Source organism: Entelurus aequoreus, linkage group LG26 (assembly GCF_033978785.1).
Source record: "Entelurus aequoreus isolate RoL-2023_Sb linkage group LG26, RoL_Eaeq_v1.1, whole genome shotgun sequence".
Taxonomy (NCBI): Eukaryota; Metazoa; Chordata; class Actinopteri; order Syngnathiformes; family Syngnathidae; genus Entelurus; species Entelurus aequoreus.
In genome coordinates, this window is record NC_084756.1 from 26,241,270 (window position 1) to 26,251,269 (window position 10,000).

Below are 10,000 nucleotides of genomic sequence, written 5' to 3' on the forward strand. Positions count from 1 at the left end.
CGCTGATTTGACCATTGAATTTTGGTCATTTCCCAACCAATATTCTACAAAACATACTGTATACTTAAAACATAACGTTGAAACAACATGCTTTTTGACAACATTTTATCAATGTTGGGGTCTAATGGTGATTTGACCATTGAATTTTGGTCATTTCCCAACCAATATTCTACAAAACATATACTCAAACATAACGTTGAAACAACATGCTTTTTGACGACGTTCAATCAATGTTGGGTTCTGACGTTGATTTGACCATTGAATTTTGGTCATTTCCCAACCAATATTCTACAACATAAATACGTTGAAACAACATGCTTTTTGACAACATTTAATCAATGTTGGGGTCTGATGTTGATTTGACAATTAAATTTATGTCATTTACCAACCAATAGTCTACAAAACATATACTTAAAACATAACGTTGAAACAACATGCTTTTTGACGACGTTCAATCAATGTTGGGTTTTGACGTTGATTTGACGATTGAATTTTGGTCATTTCCCAACCAACATTCTACAACACAAATACAACGTTGAAACAACATGCTTTTTGACAACATTTATTCAATCTCAAGTTCTGACGTTGACTTTACCATTGAATTTTGTTCATTTCCCAACCAATATTCTACAACACAAATACTCAAACATAACGTTGAAACAACATGCTTTTTGACAACATTTAATCAATGTTGGAGTCTGATGTTGATTTGACAATTGAATTTTGGTCATTACTCAACCAATATTCTACAAAACATATACTTAAAACATAACGTTGAAACAACATGCTTTTTGATGACGTTCAATCAATGTTGGGTTTTGACGTTGATTTGACCATTGAATTTTGGTCATTTCCCAACCAATATTCTACAACATAAATACAACGTTGAAACAACATACTTTTTGACAACATTTAATCAATGTTGGGTTCTGATATTGATTTCACCATTGAATTTTGTTCATTTTTCAACCAATATTCTACAAAACATATACTCAAACATAACGTTGAAACAACATGCTTTTTGACGACGTTCAATCAATGTTGGGTTTTGATGTTGATTTAACCATTGAATTTTGGTCATTTCCCAACCAATATTCTACAAAACATATACTCAAACATAACGTTGAAACAACATGCTTTTTGATTACATTTAATCAATGTTGGGGTCTGATGTTGATTTGACCATTGAAATGTGGTCATTTCCCAACCAATATTCTACAACACAAATACTCAAACATAACGTTGAAACAACAGGTTTTTTGACAACATTCAATCAATGTTGGGTTCTGACGTTGATTTGACCATTGAATTTTGGTCATTTCCCAACCAATATTCTACAAAACATATACTGTACTTAAAACATAACATTAAAACAACATGCTTTTTGACAACATTTAATCAATGTTGGGGTCTGATGTTGATTTGACAATTGAATTTTGGTCATTACTCAACCAATATTCTACAAAACATATACTCAAACATAACGTTGAAACAACATGCTTTTTGACGACGTTCAATCAATGTTGGGTTTTGACGTTGATTTGACCATTGAATTTTGGTCATTTCCCAACCAATATTGTACAACATAAATACAACGTTGAAACAACATGCTTTTTGATTACATTTAATCAATGTTGGGGTCTGATGTTGATTTGACCATTGAATTTTGGTCATTTCCCAACCAATATTCTACAAAACATATACTGTACTTAAAACATAACATTGAAACAACATGCTTTTTGACGACGTTCAATCAATGTTGGGTTCTGACGTTGATTTGACCATTGAATTTTGGTCATTTCCCAACCAATATTCTACAACATAAATACAAAGTTGAAACAACATACTTTTTGACAACGTTTAATCAATGTTGGGTTTTAATGTTGATTTAATCATTGAATTTTGGTCATTTCCCAACCAATATTCTACCAAACATATACTTAAAACATAACGTTGAAACAACATGCTTTTTGATTACATTTAATCAATGTTGGGGTCTGATGTTGATTTGACCATTGAATTGTGGTCATTTCCCAACCAATATTCTACAACACAAATACTCAAACATAACGTTGAAACAACATACTTTTTGACAACGTTTAATCAATGTTGGGTTTTAATGTCGATTTAATCATTGAATTTTAGTCATTTCCCAACCAATATTGTACAAAACATATACTCAAACATAACGTTGAAACAACATGCTTTTTGATGACATTTAATCAATGTCAGGTTCTGACGTTGAGTTGACCATTGAATTTTGGTAATTTCTCAACCAATATTCTACAACACAAATACTCAAACATAACGTTGAAACAACATGCTTTTTGACGACGTTCAATCAATGTTGGGTTCTGACGTTGATTTGATCATTTCCCAACCAATATTCAACAACACAAATATTAAAACATAACGTTGAAACAACATGTTTTTTGACAACATTTAATCAATGTTGGGGTCTGATGTTGATTTGGCCATTGAAATTTGGTCATTTCCCAACCAATATTCTACCAAACATATACTCAAAACATAGCGTTGAAATCTGCGATATATATATATATATATATATATATATATATATATATATATATATATATATATATATATATATATATATATATATATATATAACTTTTACTAGATCAATTATTAACATTATTATCATTGCAAATACCATAAAAAGTTCTATAACAAGTGCCAGACATCAAAATGTAGATGTTTCTTTAGAATGTGCCTCCGCAGGTTATATTCCTTTGAGACTGTGTTTAAATAATTACAGAGTAAACACATCATCTTTCACACTGCGCTGTCAATAAATTCATGATTCTGCCCACGCTACTCGATTCCAGCGTGTGCAGCTAGACAGATAGTTAACAGCATGAAGAAACCTTACTGTGGAGCAAAGACGGCGTCCACAATGTACATCCGGACATGACATGACAATCAACAATGTCCCCACAAAGAAGGATCAAAACAACTGAAATATTCTTGATGTCAAGATAATGGCACTAGCATTTACTTATTTAAGAATATTTTTCAACATAATGAGCAAAAAGGTCTCTTTTTCTTTTTTCTACCAAGAAAAGTGCATTTGTTATTAGTGAGAATATACTTATTTTAAGCTATTTTTGGGTTCATTGAGGTTAGCTAATTTTACTTGTTTTGGAAGGTTTGACAAGCCGAATTTTCTTGTTCTATTGGCAGTTCAAGTAAAATACCCCTAATTTTTGTATTTTTTTTCTCGTTTTTGAACATTGACTTTTTGCAGTGTTGTAATTTGTGTAAAAAATGGGTAACTACAAACAGCGGAACCGATACTTGGCCGGACTGCCCGATCTGGCGACCTTTCAAAAAGTGCTTTGCAGTCTCTTTCTGTGCAGCCGCCATTCACTCTTCATTTCTTAAACACATCATCTCATATTTTAGCGAGGGTTCTGTCCCATCAGAAACAAGAACTGTTGTCCCTACCGGTTATGTGATCGGAGATGTCGCCGTGTTTTCACATGTTGCCTGTCAAGTTTTCTAAAGTGTTGTGTTTTGTGAAATGTTAGAGACTCACCAGTTTGTTGGGTCTCCAACACCAGCAAGTTGTCTCCGCTACGTCCACAACCACAGGAGATTCAAGGAAATACCTGAAAGGTCGTAGGAGAAAAAGACGGAAAGCTAATTCAGTGTGTACGGATGACAATCACCATTACGCTATTTAAAGATGTATTAGATGTGTTCTGTAATATGTTCAATATTTACCTTGTTTTGGTCACTTTAAGAATAGACGGAACTTCTTTCATCAGCGCATTTATTTCCAGTTCCATAGTAGCTCACTTCCGACTTCCGGAAACAAACGCAAGTGTGTTCTAATCCTGGCAGACTTGGTATCAGACAACGAAGACGACTATTTTTGGACAAATGAGAATTCACAATCTTATCTTTTTGAACCTGAATATATGGAGGATGAACTGCTGGTTATAGAAGCAAACATGACTTCACGCTGCAAATGTGGAACTTGGAGCCAAGCAATGCTGACCTAAATGGCGTGCTTACCCAAAATCAACTGGAAAAAACTTCCCCGGCCAGCTGGACCAAACAGACAACTATCCATCAAGTGAGTCACTATACTATTGATCATGATACATGCAGTACATCACGCTTGTCATTAAAACTATACTCTTAAGTGAAACAAAAGCACATATACCAAATCTCTTGCTAGTCATTTAGATTTGTTCAACTGAATGTGACCAAATTTGCCCAAAAGCTGCTACTACAAAATATATGGTCAAAACTCTGCATGTAAAAAAAAATCTAAGTAAATCCCTGTTTGCAATTACAGAATCAAAATTGTTAGCGACTCGACCATGCAGTCCATTTTTCTTCAAGTGCCTCTTTATTGTGCATCTTGGAACAGCCACACCACAATTTTTCAGAGAGTCCTGTATTTCAGCTGAAGTTATTTGTGGATTTTTCTTTGCATCTCGAACAATTTTCCTGGCTGTTGTGGCTGAAATATTTGCTGGTCTACCTGAATCCCTCATTTTCCACTTCTTAATCAGCATTTGAACACTGCTGATTGGCATTCTCAATTCCTTGGATATCTTTTTATACCCCTTTCCTGTTTTATGCAGTTCAATTACCTTTTCTCGCAGATCCTTTGACAATTCTTTTGCCTTCCTCATGACTCAGAATCCAGATACATCTGTGCAACACTGGATGTCCTCGACAATGTTCTGGATAGTGGAAGAAGGTACGAGAAACTGTCCTTGTAATTTCACGTAGAATAAGGAGACATTTCTGAGAAAAAGATAGCTGAAATCCTCAGATGTATCAGTGTCACCTTCATCTGTGCCTGCCCCCGACACTTGGGGGCCAAAGTCATGTGATTCGGTTTGCACAGGTGATAGGATAGGATCGACTTTGTTCATCCCACAGTAGGGAAATTATGCAGTACAAAAAGACCCCGCAAAAAACGGTAAAACATGACAACAAAAGGGAAACATTAAAGAACACAAAAGACATACAATACAATAAAACAGCACAGAGCTGATGCAACCAGCTACCATTTCTTTGGCAGTTTTTCTACAAACCGCTACAAAAGCAAAACAACGAAAAACGAAAAAATTCGGGGTGTAACACTATTATAGGTACCGCGTTACTGCGGTTTCAAAATCATCACAATAATGCCGTGACATCTGACGGTATGAACGAAAACTTAAGTGAGGGTAGTTTTATTTCTGGCGCTTTTGTATTGGCGATCTAACAAGAAAATACATCACCCATTATCCTTTGCACAGTTGCGGGACCACGGTAAGAGAGAAGAACGAAGCATGTGTGATCGGAGTAGATCAAATCAATTGTTCTTCATTGACATTTCCTGAACATTTCATCAAAATCCATCCATAACATTTTGAGTTATGTTGCTAACAAACATACAAACGTACCCTGGTCCGCGTACTAAAGTGCTACCTTTGTTTTGAGTGTTTCCCAAGGCGACTCAGAGCAGGTCATGGTGCACCACCGTGCAGAGAAAGCTTCCGGTCGGCGCGCGGACTTTGCACACCGCAAGGAAAAATGAGAAGCTACTTGATAAACCATCACCCGGAAAAGCAATCTGAAGCCAGAGAAGATAAACAAACATTTTTTAGATATCGACATTATTAAAAAGTTAAATCGTCAGATATTTGCTTGAAAGAGTGGATGTTTCCACACAATAATTTGCATGTTTTTACTAATACATTTGAGCATTATGTTTGTGTTCAATTACAGTAAGTCTGTTTATTCCTGCCACTTCAGTTTTTCACACTACGGCATTTTTACCGGGTCTTTTTTTGGGGACATTTCCACAATCATATCGTACCGTGGACCTTAATATCGTGATAATGTCCTGCTGTGAAATTTTGATAGTGTTACATCACTATAAATAACACATACTGCACACATACGATTTCACCATGCATAGACAAGCAACAAAAGAAAAACCCTATCTCCACACCATCGTCTGTGGGGTGGGGGGGGGTAGCCAGAGACAGGAACAGACCCAACGAAGCAATCAAGAAAGCCGACTCCGTCCTAAGCTCCCCACTAGCCCCCAGCCAATGAGCGATGAATCTCTCTCGGTAGATGGATGGGTCCGCTACATGCTCATTTAACCAGGTCTCCGTGAAGCTTGTCAATCCCGACACTCAACGCTAGCCCCTTAATCCCGTCTCTTCATCTACATCTCCTCCGGTCTCTCCACGCCGACTGCAGTGTGGCAGAGAGCCAGCAGCTGGTAAACAAAAGGCCGATCCAAAAGTTCACAAAAAATCAAGCAACAAAAGAAGTGTCCGGAAGGGGCCCAATGCTCAAGGCAGAAAACTCATGAAAACAGGAAGGAAAACATCAAAGAAGGAGAAAACTAGAGCACAGAGCTCTTCCAACCAGCAGCCACTACATTGGCGCCATCTTGGGAAAAAATAAAAATAATGACTGGGTACATTATTTGTGTAAGTCAGCAATACTAGCATCTTCAAAAAGGTCTTGTGTTTGCCAGACATGTGAGCGGTAAATAAGGATTTTAACTTGGAAGTATTCGTCCAACATAGATCTGACCAATCAATCAATCAATGTTTACTTATATAGCCCTAAATCACGAGTGTCTCAAAGGGCTGCACAAGCCACAACAACATCCTCGGCTCAGATCCCACATCAGGGCAAGGAAAAACTCAACCCAATGGGATAATGAGAAACTTTGGAGGGGACCACAGATGTGGGGACCCAGCTCTGGGCGACCGGTGCAATAGACGTCGAGTGGATCTAGCATAATATTGTGACAGTCCAGTCCATAGTGGATCTAACATAATAGTGAGAGTCCAGTCCATAGTGGGGCCAGCAGGAGACCATCCCGAGCGGAGACAAGTCAGCAGTGCAGAGACGTCCCCAACCGATGCACAGACGAGCGGTCCACCCCGGGTTCCGACTCTGGACAGCCAGGGCTTCATCTGTGGCCACCGAACCTGTGCCCCCCTCTCCCTCTAGAGCAGAAAGGAAACGGCAGATCAACTGGTCTAAAAGGGGGGTCTATTTAAAGGCTAGAGTATACAAATGAGTTTTAAGATGGGACTTAAATGCTTCTACTGAGGTAGCATCTCTAACTGTTACCGGGAGGGCATTCCAGAGTACTGGAGCCCCAATAGAAAACGCTCTATAGCCCGCAGACTTTTTTGGGGCCCTGGGAATCACTAATAAGCCGGAGTTCTTTGAACGCAGATTTCTTGCCGGGACATATCGTACAATACAATCGGCAAGATAGGCTGGAGCTAGACTGTGTAGTATTTTATACGTAAGTAGTAAAACCTTAAAGTCGCATCTTAAGTGCACAGGAAGCCAGTGCAGGTGAGCCAGTATAGGTGTGATATGATCAAACTTTCTTGTTCTTGTCAAAAGTCTAGCAGCCGCATTTTGTACCATCTGTAATCTTTTAATGCTAGACATAGGGAGACCCGATCCAAATCTATGAACATGATATGACAAAGCCTACTTGGGTGAGAGGTGAAACGTCTTCTGAGACAAACCAAACAGTCCAGTTGCGATCGATTGAATGCCCTGAGAATACAATGACCTGGATGAATGAGAACATCCGTAGACTTATTTGTACAACCTTTCACTGGACAGCTCACAACACGGCTTTCCGCAACATGTTCCTTCAAGTGAGCTATTAAGGCTCTGGCATCAAGACACTGGTGCTCACACAGGGCCATCGCTAATCTAAGGGCGTGCTCCCACATTAATGGGTATGTTTCGTCCGCACGGTGTCATACCAATAACGAGTCACGACCAGGCGGAAACGATGACTGGGTGAAAACGATGTAATAGAATGCTTCTCCTCAATTGTCGCTGTAAAGAGAGACAGACAGAGCACCGGACTTCCTCCATGCGTCAATAGTGAGATCACTAAAGTCTGGTAAAGAAGGTCTGGAACAAATTGAATTGAATGATCTCTGTCAAGTCCGAATCCATGGTTCTCGCCCGGAAAAGGGTGGAGTGCCATCTCCGGGTTGCGGAGGAGACCCTGCCCCAAGTGGAGGAGTTCAAGTACCTCGGAGTCTTGTTCACGAGTGAGGGAAGAGTGGATCGTGAGATCGACAGGCGGGTCGGTGCGGCATCTTCAGTAATGCGGACGCTGTATCGATCCGTTGTGGTGAAGAAGGAGCTGAGCCGAAAGGCAAAGCTCTCAATTTACCGGTCGATCTACGTTCCCATCCTCACCTATGGTCATGAGCTTTGGGTTATGACCGAAAGGACAAGATCACGGGTACAAGCGGCCCAAATGAGTTTCCTCCGCCGGGTGGCGGGGCTCTCCCTTAGAGATAGGGTGAGAAGCTCTGCCATCCGGGAGGAGCTCAAAGAAAAGCCGCTGCTCCTCCACATGGAGAGGAGCCAGATGAGGTGGTTCGGGCATCTGGTCAGGATGCCACCCGAACGCCTCCCTAGGGAGGTGTTTATGGCACGTCCGACCGGTAGAAGGCCACGGGGAAGACCCAGGACACGTTGGGAAGACTATGTCTCCCGGCTGGCCTGGGAACGCCTCGGGAGCCCCCGGGAGGAGCTGGACGAAGTGGCTGGGGAGAGGGAAGTCTGGGCTTCCCTGCTTAAGCTGCTGCCCCCGCGACCCGACCTCGGATAAGCGGAAGAAGATGGATGGATGGATGGATGGATCTCTGTCATTTGTATACAATGGTTTCTTTAAAAAGTAGGGGACAAATCGGAAAACATTGTAAATCAAATTTTTTGTTCCAAAAAATCGGGGATTTTGTTTCTAGGCCAAATCGCCCAGGTCTACCGAGACGTCATCAATTAATTCGATTCTGATTCATTCTGATTCTAAATTGATTAATAATTTTCAAAAATGTATGAAAATAATTTTTTTTATGTAAGACTACATTTTTAAAAAGGCCATCTTCAAGCAAACAGAAGGATATTGTTACGGTGCACGCGCAGTCTGCTTCTCCCTCCTCTGCGGGAGCACCTAGAGGCTCCGCTGTGAGCTCCACAGACTGCAATCAGCGCACCTGGACCTGATGAGAGAGATCGGCGCGGGAACTTAGTTACCCCTTCGTGTACCGGAAGCCGGAAGCCTTATGCTCTTTGTCTCTCTCTCTGTGTGTTTTCCCCTCCGTGCCTGACGTCCTTGCTTGTCCTCCCTCAGTGTCTTCTCGAGTCTCACCCTTAGGGATCTTCCGTTGTTTTCCCCTGTGGATTTGGACCGCCTTCCTCGATCCTCGACCCTCGCCTGGACACGGACCTTGTCACTTCTCCCCTGCCTTGGATCATCTGCCTGCCCCACGGGCTGCCTTGTTCCTCCGATCTCCTCAACACTTGGTAACACACACTCCAGCTAACCTTACACACATACACACTCCTGGGTTTTGTCACACACTCCATTTCCTTAGTTTAGTTTAGTTAAGTAAATATATATATATATATATATTTATTGACTATATATATAATAAATTATTGAACATTACCTCCCCCTGGTGTCTTTGCCGTCATCTCCCTCTGTTAAACCATAACAGATATGTTCAAACCTGTAACCTGTTTTGAATATAATTATTATTCCAAATAATACATTGCGAGAATCAGTTTGAATCAAGAATCAAATGGTCAACCCAGTAATCGGAATCATATCGAATCGAACCAAAGATTCCCACACCTTAAGTTTCACTTGCACGTAACTGTGGTGCGTTCAACAACCCTCAATTAAAGTTAGAAACAACGGCGCCACTAGTTTTTAAAGACAGGGGGCGACTTAACCCCCAGGAGATGCACTAATAATCATATCATGGTGACAATAATGATGTATTATTATGATTCATATTGTCCACTGATGATCCATCAGCTAATCTCCACTTTACACGCTGAAGGAAAGGAAAACTTGACGGATTTAAAATAATATTTAGATGAATATTGACACGTTATATGTTTATCTAAACTCATATTCTTGCTACTTTATATTGAATTTGTTGGCATT